We start from the raw sequence: 16,783 nt of genomic DNA on the forward strand, positions 1-16,783 counted from the left end.
TTATTTGTTGCATGCCAACGTTGCATCATATTGAAAGCATCTGTTAAGACTGCCATGTCTTTAAACCTCTTGTAATTTGAAATTACGAGTACTGTGGTCTTCAGAAAAATCATGAGAGGTAAGAGTTGTATGAAAGTTCATAAATTTCATATAATCTCTGAGCTCTGGCATATTTATTTAAATATAATGTAAAGCTTAAGCAGTGTTGTAGACACACACACAAAGTGAGATCATTTTTAAAAGAATAATTTGTTACAAAATGTACATGCACTAGGGTACTTTATGAATTGAATAAGCTCTAGTTTCAACCATGAAGATAAGCTATTCATTCCAGATGAGGAGTTCTTACTCTGATTTCAAACGTTACTTCTGATGTGCCTGCAAGTGGCTGTGCCCTCTCTTGTGAGCACTATCTGATAGAGGACATCAGCTGAGTGCTCCTGTCCTACTGCTACAGCTCCACCCTCACCAACACCCCTGCTGCCAGAAACAATTCTGATCCTCACTTTTTATTAATTTTTCAAAGCTATTTCTCCCCCAGTGACCTTTTGATAGCTGTGTTTCTCCAAGGTCAGCTAGGCTATAGCTCCACATACCTTTTTTCTGGAGAAATGACTGATTTTAGAGACTTTTTTTTCTGTCTGTTCATCTTTGGTTGCAATTTACTGCACCCATGAGTCACACTGATGAATTGAAGCAAACCAATCAGCAAAGCGACACCTGCTAAAAAAACAAAATGCCATAGAAAAAAACACCTCCCCAGTACAGTTTGCAGCATGGCAACTCAAATGAGGCAGTAAACTGCAGCCCAGAGTGGCAGTGAGCCATTGGAGCTGAGAACAGGCAGGAATGTTGAATATCGACTGTAAAACTGTACCTTTAAAAGTCAAAATCAGGTTGAAGTAGTTGACTGAGAAAATTTTGATGCAAGACAGGAATCCGCAGGAAATTTGCTAATTCAGAACTTGAGCATTTTGGGCCTGAGCACAAATTTCTTTCTTATAAAATTTATATAGTAGCGAGAAGTAGGAAGAGCCTTCATTCTGTTTCTCAGTGGATTGCTCTGACAGACTTCCTTAGAGCAGAGAAGAGGGAAAGCCAGCAAACTCACTGAAGATTTAATTTATCAGAAATGGTTCAACAAAACGGACCCTATAAAAAATTCCTAAAATGGACAGGTCTGAAGCTCACTTATGTATAGCCCAGCTGCTAGTACTAACAGAGGTCAAATTTTGTTTGTTTTCAGTATGTTTCCTTGAATAGTTATTAGTCTTTGTCTATATTTTTTGGCTATGACTCTATTTTCTTAGCTCAGGTTAATCTAACACATCATTTTTCTTACAGTTTCTTTAAACCCCCCCCCCCCCAACTGACATTTAAAAGACATGGTATTTGAAACTTTTTTCTTTGGGCCACTTTGCTAAATTGCTTCAGAAAAAATAAATAGAAACATAGTATGCTATGTTATGAGTAGTGTAAATTTATTTATACGAAATTATGTATTATTGGGGGGGGGGGGACCCAGCAAGCCATATCCTTAGCTGCTGTAACACATTAGAGCTCCACTGAAGGTACACTGGTTTATGCTGCTGAGGATCTGGCGTGAAAGGCTGATTACATGGTCCAGACACATTTTTGAGATTTCACTTATTAAGAATAATGGCTTTTAGACCAGCACTAGTGAGAGACAGGGTGCTATTATGAATGAAGAAGCACCTAGGATCCTGTCATTCTTCATTTGACATCGTCTCACTTCTGCTGCTGATTTGCTAGGTGATATTGGGTCTGGTGCTTAAAACGCTTATGGCAGACTGGAGGCTGGGTTCACAGCAAAGTGTGGATTTTGAGGCAAAGCACACGGTTTGTCGGACGATGCAGGAGCCCACGTTGTAAAGATCTGCATCTCAGCCAGCCATCTGGAGCATCCTAGAAAATAAACAAACAGGAACAGAAACTCATAGGCATGGATCATTCATCTTGAGGCAGGCATTTGAGATGGCCCCCGTCAAACATGTGCTGACGGAGCTGGGTATCTCCCCTCTGACTGCACCTGGAGCCTGGAGTGACTGGACCAGCTGTAGATACCAGTTACCCTGAGCTGGAGTAGGAAGTGAATCCCATGCTGACGGTCCCAAGGATAAGTGTCTGTAAGGTGCCTGGGAGCTGAATTCACTTCAAGGCCAAATTCGTCCATTTTATATCATTCTTAGTTCTTCCCATTCACTAGGTGGGAGCGAGCTTAACCGCAATGCAGTACACGACCAGTGTACATGATGCCCAAATTAACTAATAAGGAATGCTGTGAGGAGGGTATGTCTGAAACTCTCGCTTAAACTTATGTGTTCCTGTGTCACCAGGATTCAGAGACTGAAAGAGCTTCCCGCAGTTTTGCTGAGTATTTTTTCCTTCTTAAAACAACTTAGGAGGAAACACTTTCTCAGCAGCAATTACAGCATTTGTGCATAAAGTCAGTGCTCTAAGCTACTCCCTCTTCTTGTATCTTATTAGAGTACATCCATACAAGTACTTCTTGCATATGAAAAAAGGTGGATAGGGTGACTGGGACGAAATAAAACATTCAAATGGCTTCTATCTCTTCAGTTTGTCAAAGCTGAGTCACCATATATCTAGAAATGAAATATTCCCAGGCTCGGAGGGGGAGCATGATGAACTGTGGCAGATTTTTTGAATTCTGGCTCCTTAATGTATTGGGAGATTAAACAGCAATTGGATAGAAAGACATATTTCAGGACACACATTAGCACCTTAGCTTCTACCCAGGTCCCCACATACCTCCACTTGAAGGTCTTTTGGCAATATATTATATTATGATTTAAATCTATCAGTGCACATTGGCTAAGTATTTTAGCATTGAGCTGATTCAGTGCAGATAGGAAAGCAAGAGGAAACTGCAAGAACTTACAAGAAGCTGTGAAGGAGATTCAACATCTGGAACTCCTTTCTTTGAATCATTTATAAATCAATTTTACATTAATATGATGTCAAGATCCTGGGTGATGTCTTTCAAGAGAGGAGACTATGATACTGAACCTATCATGTTTAGTTCTTGACTATTTATGATGCTATGATAAGCAAACTAATTTAATATGCTCACCAGATTCCTACAGATGGACCTCATAGGTCCGTCTTCTCTCCTCTCCTCTCATTCCACCTCCATCTCATTGTGCTGTATTTTTTCATGTAACTCTCCTGTTACTGTGCATGAACTGCACATGGGTCACTTCAGCCCCTTCGTATGGCCTCATTCTGACAATAGCCCAGCCTCACTCCTTTGTCACCATGCTTTGGTAGCAATGTCCAAGGGGTACAAGCTTAGGAAGGCCAGAAGAGAGTCAACTACTTAAAACCAAGATAAGCATTTTTCGGGGGAAATGAACCATAAAGCACCAATGATTTTGTTAACTCCCTGGTGCTCCCTTCTCTCCAGTGTGGATAAATACAAGTGAAACCCTTGCCCCTCTGCAGTGGCATAAGACACTGCTAGAGCTTCTTGGTAACAGCACTTTCATAAATCTAAGACACTCAAAAACTGCCTCCTTGACTCTTAATCTCTGCTTTTGTGAGAGGCTTGCAGTGCCTCTGGCTATGGCTTTTAATTGTCTCAGAGCAGTTTCTGGGACAGCCACTGCTAAGATTAGCTTATAGCCATGTTTCTCTGCCAGCAGTTGCAGCACCTTAGTGGCTAGTGCAAGGATTCTTGTGTATGTCTCGTTTATTCATGTATCTCGGCTGATTTGTCTTAAATTTTTTTAGAGCTATTGAATGTGCCATATAATAGCCATGAAAGGCCAGTTTCTCTTGTCCTTCTCCAGGCAATTTAAGCTTTACAGCTGCAATTTATTAAAAAGGAGGAAAAAAAACTTTATGTTGTACTATCTTTCTCCAACTCCCTCTATAATAAGAAAGATTTTCTTGAAAGTTGGTGCCTGAACCCAGTGCATGTGGTTAAGAGTCTGTTTCATGTGTTAGATTTTTGTGCACAAAACCTGTATGACCTGCACATTATTGTAGAGCTTATGGGGATGCAATCAAGTTCTGTTTCACAATACAAGCATGCAGCTCCCACAGTTGTCTGTGGTGATCTCCAAACTAGTATCCAAGGAGCAGATTTTGGTCTGTAGATATGTGGGTTTAGCTCATACGTATTTCTCAATTTCTCTTTTTGATAAAAACAGTATTAAAAAGAGAACAACCCAATTTCTCCAATTTTATATAACCAAAACAGAATGGTACAAATTAGCATCATGTTTTCCCTGAGTATTGAGTTTACCAAATCCTGAGATTAAAGAAAAGAATCTCTAATGGAATTTTTATATCTAATGTCTGAATTTTATTACAGTAATCAAACAGAATGTGCAGATTCACAACAAGCCATATAAAAACCAACAGAAGTTGGATAGAACATTTAAGTCATCAACTCTGTAGAAACATTCACAATATTAATTATGTTTTAATACCATTTTCCCCTTAGGAGTGGATACAATGTCCCCATAAACCACATACACAGAACTTCAGCAAACCTTTTTCATTACACTATTGCACTCAGCCCAAAATGATTTTATCCATGCTTAAAATTAAATACATCTTTTATTTAGCTTCCAAACATAAACATTTAATGGAAAGAATTTCTAAAGAGAGCAGCTAAATAAAACAGTGTAGTTTCATTTTACAGAGTGTTTTTTATTAAAAAATACTATATATCAAATGCCTTTACAGACTTCAACAATGAACTCAGAGCTGAGTCCTACTCCCACTCAAGGAAAAGGTAGGGTTGTGTTAGTATCTATGCTTGAAAGGATGACAGTTATATAAATACTGTAAATGTAACTGTATAGTCAGATAGTACTGCCTCAGGATGGTTCCTTTTCCCCAGATGAGTTTGTCATGGCCTGCCACTGACTTTTTATACCTATTGTAGCTTCCCCCTATTAAGCCATTCATTTTTAAGGTGCTAGTCTGTACCATGCTTCTGCAGATGCCTCCTCGCTCTCCCATAAAAGCTGAGCTCTGGCACTGTCTGGGCATCCTGCACCCCAGTCCCACTGTGAGTTGAATCCATGTTACCCTTGCAGCTCCCAGACAGCATCCCTCATTTTTGCTGCAGGTTCCCGTTCAGTTTATTCCTGGAAGTGAAAACACCTGGCATGAAGTCACACAGTATTCTGTCCATTTATAAAACGATTGCAACTATCATTCTGTTGTAACTAAAACAAGAACAAACTTCAGAGGAAGCTTTCTTTGCAGGGACCTTGCGAAAAGTATTACTGCAGACTCATCTGAAGGAGCTCTCTTATTTGTTGCTTTCCAACATTTCACAGCCAAACCAGCTACTGAAAATAACAGAGATTTGCTGAACAACCTGTTTCTGACACCTGTAAACACCAAAATCAAAACCCTTCATCTTGCCAGTAACTTTGCCTTCCAGAAGTATAGAAGAGCTTATAGAAGTTTTAACTATGCAACAGGCAATCTTGTTAATAGAAGAATCTGATCATAGCTATTTCATGCTCTTTTACTTCTTTCCACATACTGAGTTTTTTTCTCGCTGTGCTTCTACATCAATACCCTCTACTGAAAAGCTGTTAGCTAATACATAAAGTTCAAAGGAAACATCTAAAAGGATCTTGCCACTCCTGAGGGTCCTTGCTTATTGGAAATACTAAGAAATGCAAGACAAATGCTAGAAACATAACTGCCTTGCAGATATATCTCTGCAGGAGTACAGAAGTCCAGCATGTTCAGGAAGTACAATTTTATTATTGGAGTTTAACTGATTGTTATCTGATCATTAGAAGGAAAACTTATGACCATCAGATTAAATTTGAACTTAAACCCGTGACTGAATATATCTCCCAGTTGTAATATTGCCAATAAATGCAGGGACTTGGATCATATTCTGAGGATTAAAAAGCACAGTTGGAAAGAGGATGGAAAGCCTGCTGAAGCAGGAGACAACTCCCACGAGGCTTTCTTACATTTTTTGAAGACTCTCAAGGCACTGAATCCATGTGAGCTGGGAGCTGAGTGCAATAGATGAGACTGTCCACTTAAGAAAACGGGACAACCTGAGTAGAACTAAAAGGACAGAAGGGGATAGAGGAAGAGAGCCAACTGGTAGGAGAAAATGGCCAGAAGAGGTATCTGATGCTGAGTGAAGAGGAGAAAGAAAATGAAAAATGTTATCTAGAGCCAGGTGGGAAAGGGTGGTCAGGGAAGTGTCAAGGATAGTGTTATTCAAATTTTAGCTTGTAAACATAATCTGGTTTTACCATTTTGTACTGTAGGATTGCCAGCTGCAATCACAAGAGAAAGCTGCTAATCCTGCTTATGTCTGATTTGTAGCATCCAGCTAAAGCAAGAGCATAAAAATGCTCTCAGTCAGGCTCAAAACTCAGGTACCTGAGCATCTTTTAACCCTAAGATTACTTGAGGTGCTGCTCAGTGCAGAATATTAACTTTGTAAAAGGACAGAACAGTCTGCTGCAGAATGGTGATTTTTTCATTATTAAATAACCTATGGTCTGGAAGTAGTTGCAAAGCAGAAAGGAGAATCATTATGGAAAGCACTACTTCTGTGGTAAATAGTGTACTAAGAAAATTAGCTTGTTACTTTTGATTGCATGGCCAAGGCAGAATTCACACACCTGCCTTTCTCCTTTTTCTCCTTTCCCTTATACTGGGATTCAAAGTGTTTGGAGATCAGTCGGCAGTGTACAACAGATCGTAATCCACCCTTTATTTTTAAATGAATATTCTATAAAAGCCACAGTCTTCTCTACAATGAACGTTATTAATAACTAGCCAGATATTCAGAAAGTTGATCTGCTTTCAAGTGAAATTGCTACTGAAATCAAATTTCAAAACATGGTTTGGCTCAACAAAGAATAAGCAATATTCTTAGAGATAGATCCAATAATAATCCTTCATGTTTATAATATTATACTTCAAATATATGGAAAATATTCTCTGAAAACCAAAACCAAAAAAAACATATATAGGAGAACTGAGTTTACCACAAACTTGATTCAGTAACTCATGTTCCATGTTATTCAAAAAGAACAAGCATGAATTGTGAATCAATCCTGAAAATTTAAAGTAGTATGGGTAAATGGTACTGCTTTTCAGATAAAAGAGGGCAACTATTTTTGCAGCAATCTGGTTTTACCACCCTTCAGCTAAACAATATACATTTTTCAATAATGGAGACACTCTGGGAATTTTAAAGCTTTTGTTTCAAAGTTTTTTGATTTTTCTTTTCCCAGAGATGCTGAACATCCACAATTCCAATTAAAGTCAATGGGAGCTGCAAATATAAAATAACAATAAAAACAGGTCTACATATATCTCCTGTGAATAGCTAAGAACAAGCCATTTGGCAAAGTTGGCCAAGACGCTGCAATTGCCAATGAAATCTGAAGAGATTGCACAGAATTTTATATTAAGCCTACAGCACTAAACCAATTTTATGATGATTCTTCCTATGATTGCACTAATATTGTGTTATTCCTGAGTGTAGGGAGAAAATGAGGTTTTTGTACCATTCAATCCCCAGGCAAATTATTCAGGAAGATGGGAAGACTGTGGTCTCTTCTCTTATTATTGTCTTTGTCTCATGCTGGGTAAAGTACAAGATATGCTGCAATCAAAAGTTGAACTGTCAGATTTTTAAAAGAAAGAAAAAAGAAAGACTCCAAGACCTGGGTTTCCCCAGAATTCAAAGTCCACCTAGAATTTTGTTTCCCAATAGCCCATAGAGCCCAAGTGTCTTCATGGTGCCTTCATTTAAGAATTATGCTTTCCTTGAGCCATGGGCTGTGTTTGCAACATGCACACTTTAGCACTTACCTCTCAGGAGGGGAAATTCACCCTTGTTCACCTGGTTGTTCAGTGAAAGATATCTGACTCTGACAACCCACTTACACCATTTGTCTAATATTTTTCTTGATAACTGCAGGAATATAGATTAAAAAGTGTGAGCTTCCTATGCTTAACAGACTGGGGTATAGTAATCTGGGAAGTTTTCAGCAAAAGATTTTTAATCAGAAAATGTAAACTTACAGAAAGTTTATGTAGAAATTGGTATGTTTTTGCAAGATACTTTGCTAAAAATGTCTTTCAGGCATAAAGGAGAAAGTTATATGAAAAAAAGTCAAAAAAAAGAAAGTGCCTCCATACCAGTGCATGTGGCCTCTGGAATGCAGAAGGGTTTGAACCTGTATCTCGCACATCCCGCACTGCTGTCTATCTGCTCAGTTCTTCTCTTGTTCTTCCTCTAGACCAGTGAACAAGCACTTATTCTCGTATATGATCATCTCCAGCAGACAACTTTGATGCATACTTTTAACTTTGTCTGGGGCAGCTTTAATATTTGTTCTGTTCAAGAACACTTGTTAAACAATTTGTCTTATAGCGAGAGCATGTGCACTTTGTCACTTTCTCTGGTTCGTTTTCATCAGCTAAAGCAATAGATTAATGATGTATCAACGCTCCCTCTGCAGGGACCTGACTGTGGGCTTTCTCCATTCTGAGTTAGGGCCCTTGACAACAGGCACTTTTGGCCCTGTACGGAGGGGGGAAATGAGAGAGAACAAGACATCAGCTTTCATTTAAAGCAAAAGAAGTAGAATATTTTAAATCCTGAAAATGCCTGCAGAAGGGAAAATTAATTCACATTTAGTGCAAAAAATTATCTGTGCAATGAATTACCTGGGTAGTATTTGGTTGAATCCTTCTTACATTATTAATATCTTTTGTAGTGTATTGGTGCTCAAATGGAACATAGTATTCCAATAATGGTCTGTCTAATGGCATATATTGCAAAGGTAACTTGTACATAATACTTTGTTATTTAATACATCAGAAAATATTATTTGCTATCTCTAATTTCACATGACATGATAAATACCTTTTATAATTCGTCACAGCCATGAGTTACGTTGAACCACTGCTTTCCCATATGGCACGGTCTGTAGGCTTGGGGTTTCTCCGTGCAATCTGTAGCAGCTGCATGGCATTTGGGCAGCCCAGCTATCATGAAATGCCTCCTCTTCTGGACAACTCGGCTGTACAGTTTAAACTTTTGTCACATCTCCCGAGCTGCTTTTATCAGGTTTATATGATTTAAAGGGAAAGTTCAGGAGGAGAAGGAACTAGATGGCATATTTTGGTATGGGTAGATGATGATTTAAGACCTAGACTGTTCAAAAGTTTTATTCAAATCAATACTCATATCCACTGCAGGAGACCCACTATTGGTGTTTTTCTTATCAATTTTTCAAAAAGGATTCCTACCGTTGTCTTAATGTCACCTCTTAGCCAGGATAATTTAAATTTAAATTTTAAATTCAAATAAATAATCTTGCTTAAAAACAGCACTTAAAAATTAAGGTTTTGGATATGTATGACGATATTCCTCCAAGCACTTTCCATAAGTGGAGTGCTAGCAATGGCATCCAAACTGACAAACATTAGGGATTATATGCTACAGGCAAATAAGTATAGTTTTCTTCCAATTTAGGGGTGTACTGGAAACTAAGGCTAGCTTGCATTCTCGTTCTGGCTCTCGAAGAGTTCCTGCTGCATGCAAAGGACCCTTGTACCGCTTAATCACTGCTACCCAGCACTTCTCTCGAACAAGAAAAAGTACAACAAAAAAGTACAACAAAAAGTGCCTATGGCACTGTGCTAGAAACAGTGCTCCCTGTGATGGGGCCGTATTTATTAGCATGGGGGCAACCCCATAGTGGGGCACCCATACTGTCAATGCCAGCTAGTTGTGCAGCTCTGCACTTTGTAGATGGAGCGGTGTGATCCCACTACCTTTTTACCACCCTCTGTTGCTCAGCATGCCTTTAATTTTCAAATTTTGATATACACCATCAATGCAGTCTGCTGTAGCTTTCCTGTTTATGTCTACTCAGGAACACCTCCTGATCAGCCATCCTCACCCAGATGTAGAAGACGCTGCACTCTTAAGTGCCCTGTTTCACTTTCTCTAGTATAGTTTAGCATTTGCTGTGTGCTACATAATCTTTTTGACATGTGTGAGTGCCGTTGTGTTTGTGTCTGTGAAAGAGCTTAATGAAAAATGAAAGTGTAATCCATATTTGTCCCAAATGTATATAATTTAAGGTCAGAAGCAAAGGGGTATGCTCATCTAGTCCAATCTCCTGCATAACATGGGTCATAAAATTTTACCTTGTAATTCTGTCAGTGTTTTATGCAATGTGCTTTTGGAGGAATTATTCTCAGTGCTGAGAACTTTAAAAAAATTAGACAATTCTTATCCACAAGAATTACTGAGATGTGTGTATGTTAAGTCTTTCCTATCTCAGTATTAAAACTCATAAGTGTTTTCCGGAGAATAAAATATACAAAGTGCAATTAAAGCCTAATAGATTTCTACAGCCGATGTCCTCAATAAAAGAAATTAATTAAAGCTGAGACATATTCAAAAAAGACTCAATTTGCACTGGAAAAAAATCCAGCTAGTTTGTTCCATGAAGCTAAAGATAGAAGAAAATCCACTGTCACACAGCAGTAAACCTACTTAATAAGCAATCTCTTACCAGAATAAACTGTTTAATGTTAGTGTTACTATTTTTATCTTATTATGAGAGGAATTAGATGGAAAAGTCAAGAACAGATTGGAGACTAAAGCCTGCATTGATATTAATGTTTTGTTCAACTAGATTCTTTAATGAGCTGGTTTGTAGGGCTCTCCTTGTAGTATACAATAAATTAATATATAGTGTTCTTTTATTTGTTTTCTCATGTTTATTTCTTTTTACATACTAACAAAGTTGAATGGCAAGGGAGATAGAGCTTAAAATGCAAACATTGCATATTGCCCTGTTGCTCCTTGGGGTTTGAAGCTACCATTTAAGTGAGCGAATAATACGTGGCAAACAAAGCTAGGCATATTTTAACCCATAGCTATTAATCATGTACAAAGGAAGTAAGTGCAATGTTAATAAGTTTTATTAAGTGCAGGACACCTGGTCCAGGCAATATGGGCTGGTAGCTAAGGTGATAAACTGGGAGACAATAGCAGTAGCATTTGCCTTCCACAGAACTGTACAGTCACCTGGGGCAAATAAGCGTTTTGCCTCCTTCTTCCCCTGCACCCTGCCACTGTCTCATTTATTAAGGTGTAGAGTCTCTGGCCTAAGCCATTCCTCCTTGCATTTTTGAAACCCTATTGTGCTGTGCAATCTAAGCTGGAGCTCAGAGGTAACACAAGCAACAGTAACACGTTTTGCAGGAGGTCACTCAAACGCTGTCTAGTGCATGCATGAAATACTGGCAGAGACTTTCTGTCCTGATGTGCAAAGGTGCATGAAGATTGCTACCTGTGATCCTGGAGAAGTGCATATCTCAGATGTCCCATATATAAAATAGCCCACTAGCCATGTTGCTGCCTACAGTGCTCCAAAATAGCCAACGTGTAGCTGGAGCTGTTCAAAAAATGGCTGAAAATATAAGACCAGTCAAAAAGCAGTCATCTTCATATGCAATTTCCTTAAAAAAAAAGTCAGTTGGAAGAAAATTAAATCTGAATAGAAAGTGCAGATTATCCTGGACAGGCATGAAAAGAAAATGAAATAGAAAAAAGGATTAGCATAGCTGAAAACCTCTCCAAACTCCTGTAAAACTAAAACTACTCAGAGCATTAGACAGTGCATCTCCATATAGAAAACAGATGGGCAAAGCCAGCAGAGAAAAAGTCACACAGAAGAGCATAAAAAGAGAGAGACCCTTAGAGCCTAAAGTGGTGGGAAGTCTTTTACTGGCCTGTCTTCTGCCAGAAACTTGACTCACATCCCCTGGGCAGAGCTCTGCAGGGAAGTGCTGCTCTTTTCTTGGGCTGGGAAATGCACAACACCGAGGCCGGTTCTGATGAGTGCTTGTTCAAATGCTGCGATCATCCCGACGCTGCCTCAAAAGGCATGGAAGTCAGACAATATCTTCTGTGCCTTCCCCATCCCCCCAAAATGGTTACTCAGCCTTGTTTTGCTGAAAACTTCTTTATTTTGAGACATTTGGTATCACAGCTAGATGCTATAAGTCTTCCAAAAAGAACCCCTCTCCCTCACCTTTTATATAACTTTTTTCCAGGATCTAAAGCTTCTAAGGACACCAAGGAACAATTAGTAATAATAATAATAATATTAATAAAAGACTTCTTCTGTGCATGACTGACAGTGGTAGGGTCTTCTGCCCACCAAGAGCTAAGTAAGTACATGTTACAGCAAAGCAGTGCTCCATTCTAATACTCTGTCCTGTGGTGACAAAAACCAGATGCTTCAACATAAGAGACAGTGGACAATAGGAATAATTTTACATCCAGAAAGATTTCCTTTTAATCTCTTACATGTAAGACAGTGATTTAAACTTGAAAAGGGAAGTTTTAAAGCCCTTCTAATACTCTCTTTCTTCATCATTAATCATAACAGCTCTGAGTCTTCTTGTGATATGTATAAATGACAAACTCTTTGAATTTTTGTAGGGAGATAAATCTAAGATATCTCCTCTTACATGCCATCAGTAAAGCAGTGATTTGTTGCTTATGTGGAAAAGAAATGAAGGACATTGCACAGTTAGGAAAAATATTAATCAAATTTATCAAAGCCTGTTCAACCTAATTTATAAGGACTGGGCCATCAAACAGCAAGAAGAGACATTGCACATAACAATATAAATCATAATTACATATTATGATTTGCATCACAGAGACATTCAGCTGCAACTAATGGGATCAACTAGAGTCTTTATTTTGAAGAGGATCAGTTCAAATTGCTGAGCTAATGGCTGAAGACTTTTTAAAAACTGGGCTTAAATCTTTAACACACTTTTTGTTATCACTAGTACCTAAATAAAGTAGGGTGAGAACTAAACTCTTACTCCTATTTAGAGTGTCGTAGAAATAACTCTGTTCATATATTGACAATCTCTGTGAAGGAGAAATCTAGGACTAAAATCTAAGACTAAAAAACCACCATAAACAACCAAACAAAAGCTTTTTAATTTTTTCTGTATGATCCTTCTCAGTTACGTATACTTGCACTGAATATCTTCTTCTTGAACAAATCCAGTCAATTAATATAGCTATTAATGGGATATTACTATGGGTAAAGAAGAACCTAGGAACATGACCATAAAGCTAAACTAAGGAATGAGACTGTGAGATTAATTGATTTTTGGTTTAGCAGAAAAAGTAAAAAAATTGAAAAACTTTTTAAAAAAATTGCCTTTTCTTCTGAACAAAATTAAAGCTGTAAGACTGGGTTCAGCTTTGCCTGAAATAAAATAATTCAATAAGGGAGAAAAGCTGTTTTTCCTATTTCTTCTTCACCTCCCAGCTCTCAGCAAACGGCTCACTATAACTCAGACTTCTATAATGTTTATTTATTCACTAATAAAGGGTTCAGAGAAGGGCAGTGGGTGAGAAAGAAGAAGAGAAAGGAGATATAAATATATATTACCTGACTGCCAAGTGTCACAAGAATTCACATTTAGCATGTGGCATTTCCCTCTCTTTAAACCTTGGGAGAAAAAAAAAGGAAAAGAAAGCTTCTTAATTTTGACCATGTGCTTAAATCTCACCGAAGTCAAAAAGACCAGAGGATAAATCAGAGCCTTAAAGAAGTTGCACGGTGAAAGACAGTGGTGGGATCAGCTGGGTGGTTGCTGCAGTATGAAAAAGTAGGTTTTCTCCTCTGATAGTGCCTGTCTCCTGTCATTCTTCTAACTTCAACAGGACCTGGAGGCTGGAAGTTGAGCATCTCCTGCAAAGGGCAACCCCAGCCAGCTCCTCTTGACAGAAGTTTGATACAGAACAGCAAGAGCAAGTCAGGCTGTGCAGATTCTCTACATCTGTTTTAAGCAATTAATCCCCTAGAGGTGACTACACTCACATGCAACTAATTTTACAGTGTGTTAGCTAGAATGTGATTGAGCGAGCAGACTGGAAATTAAGGAAATCTACTATTTATTTTGCAAAAACAAATGAAGAGGCCATTAACCTTCCAATAGAACTGATTATTATGTATGTTTTAAAATATTAGTCCTTGCTCTTGCCCAGAGTCTTGAGAACTGTACAATAGCTGTGGTGACAATCAAGATGATGCTACTTGTCAACACTGAGCCAAGACAGATTATTTTGATGAGGGAATTACAACTTTCCAAACATAAACACGAAACATTATCCCATAAACTCTTAGCCCCTCTTCGTATCAATCAGCTGCAGGTTAGATCACTGTCTTCTCTGGAGAAGACAATCGAGGTCTGTTTCAGAGTGTTTTAACATCATTTCCTACACCTTACTGAAGTGAGAACTTCTTCTTAGAAGTGAGTGGCTAGTAGGGCTTCAATAAAGAACATCAAAGTCCTTGTATTGTCCCTACACCAACTGGGATCTCACACACGCACGCAAAACAAACACCCCCCCCCACCCCCAAAACAAACAAATAAAACTAACAAACAAAAACCATCAATTATATTGCTATGTCTTTATGTTCCTCAGCTTGCATGTACATCTATTTCATAAATCCATTGCCAATGTGTAGATATGACGTATCTTTTAGAAGGCATCATGTGTCACTCTATTCTTATATAAACTTTTGTGCACAGATGTGAATTTTATCAGTGCAAAGTTTCTTTTTAATGACAGCAAAGTGATTATCAAAGCCTCTTTGCTCTGGATTAGCATAAAATGTATGCTAAAAACCATTTTTGGCTAATCAAGTTCAAGTCCCTCTCCCAAGCAAACTGTTGCCATGTTACACCAGTAAGCTGAACCAAACCGAAGTGTCCCACAGGACAAGCACTGCTTTAAAATTATGCTTGGAGTTAAGCAGTGTGCTGACCCTTTGCGAACAAACCCTGGTGCAAAGCAGAGTCAGGATAATGGAGCAAGTATGTGGTTGCCTTTCAAAGTGTAGCTTATGGTAGTTTTTTTTTTTTTATCTGCCTTCTAGCTCCTCATTTCTTCCAAACAGTTTTGCAACTTATTGGCTAGCTTCAGTCATACCTTATGGTATAATACCATAATATCATTAAAAGCTGGTAGGTGAGTAGAGGAGAAATACCCAAATAACGAGTCCCACTGAAGAATTAAATTCTACCCAGAGAAGTCAAGTATATTATTGTAAGGTACTGCAGAAGCTGCATGGGGGAGGACTGTTATGCAGGAAAGTCTTGGGAAACCAGGCTCCATAAATTCTGCTGCTCCTGGAACTACTTGCTTTACTTCCTGGCTCTGTACAAGGCAATTCCCAGGGAAGACACTATTTAGCCACAACTCAATATAAAAGAATCTTATTAGCATCTCACCTGCTACGTATGTGGCCAGACTCTTCTGGCAACACACATTTCTTCTGCATTAGAAAGCTGAACACAAATTCAATCTCCTTCTGGTGTCCCTCACAAGAAAATTTTGGGATGAACTTCATTTATTCATTCGGATAAGCTTTGTAGTCCTGGTTTCAGACAAACCTTCTGCAGGCAGGTGTACTATAAACATTCTAACATTTGACACAGCCAACATACACAGATCTTGACCTTCAAGTTCCTTCTTCTTTTATTTCATCAATTAACCTAAATTTTATGTTTTCATCAATCGGGAAACAGGTGTAGATTTCATCAGCCAAACATATTTAACCCAAAGATAAATTAAACCCACTGTTTCTAAATGGTGGGTTAGTATAAAGAAAGATGTTTAGCTAAGTTATACCTTAAAAATAAAATGATAGTTTAGAACTCAGTATATCTCATCTAATCAGTGCATCTCTGCTAATTGGGTAGACATCGTGACTAGGATACACAGATATATGTATGCGCTCATTTAAAAGGTCAATGGATATAAATAGCTATTGCTGCCTTTAAACATTTGTACCTGCAATAGAAAAAAAAAAGAGAGAGAGAGAGAGAGAGAGAGAGAGAGAGAGAATAGGGCTCATGACCTACTTCTTCTAACTGAAATACCCCCCGGGACATGTAATTCATCGCATTTTAGAAATACCGGCACCTGATGTTCTAAACATCTTGACTCTCTTTCCCTATAGAGTTCTTTTTTATGCCCAAATCTAACGACAAGTTGCTTCCACACTTATCTTCAAAAAGTATCAGACAGTCAGGTCTCTTTCTGCATTTCCTTCCTCATGCCTCTAACCTAAGGAGCTTTTAATCCTCCTCCACCTCCTCAAGCCTTTTACTGACTGTTATAAGAGAAATAATTCTCTTTCTTCAAATCAGGGGTCTGTTTGAACTATTGATGGAAGAGATCTAATTTCCAATGAGCTTTTGCAGTTGCCCAACAGATATATTAACACTTGTTTTGATGGCAGTTCATGCTCTCCAGGTGTCCAGAAAGGCAGTAAACATTGAGATATAGCTTTGTTTGTCAATGGGTTCACTACTCTGGCTGGTGCATTTGTAAGAAAGAACATAATTGTTTGAAGTATTGCAATAAATTAACAGACCCTTTCCCCTATAACTGAAAGACCAGGAAGGAGGTCTGTGCTTAAGGAAGTTTGTCTAGGCATATCCACTCTGGGATAGTTCTTGGATTGCTACAGCATGGTTCAACTGAAAGCTCAAGGCTGAACTGCTTAGCTTGGAGTAAGTACAAGCATGAAGATTTCTGCGGGATATTTTGTCCGACAAAAGGAGTTACCATGAAAACTCATCATACATATCATCTGAAGTGAATAAATACACTCAGGTCAGCTATTCTGCCAGTACAGGAAGGTTTCTTTCACTC

At 38.4% G+C, this 16,783-nt stretch overlaps 1 long non-coding RNA gene across 1 annotated transcript in view; it reads right to left on the bottom strand.

Annotated features, from left to right (window-relative positions):
- Nucleotides 1-1,462: 1,462 nt before the first annotated feature.
- LOC135328148 (uncharacterized) overlaps nucleotides 1,463-16,783 on the bottom strand; it is a 32,247-nt gene continuing 16,926 nt past the window's right edge. The window contains exons 2-3 of the long non-coding RNA XR_010388894.1: nucleotides 13,506-13,565; nucleotides 1,463-1,926 (exon numbers count right to left, since the gene is read on the bottom strand). This is a non-coding gene — a long non-coding RNA (uncharacterized LOC135328148). The remainder of the gene's footprint in view (nucleotides 1,927-13,505; nucleotides 13,566-16,783) is intronic.

The sequence above is a fragment of the Dromaius novaehollandiae genome, chromosome 1, assembly GCF_036370855.1.
Source record: "Dromaius novaehollandiae isolate bDroNov1 chromosome 1, bDroNov1.hap1, whole genome shotgun sequence".
Classification (NCBI taxonomy): Eukaryota; Metazoa; Chordata; class Aves; order Casuariiformes; family Dromaiidae; genus Dromaius; species Dromaius novaehollandiae.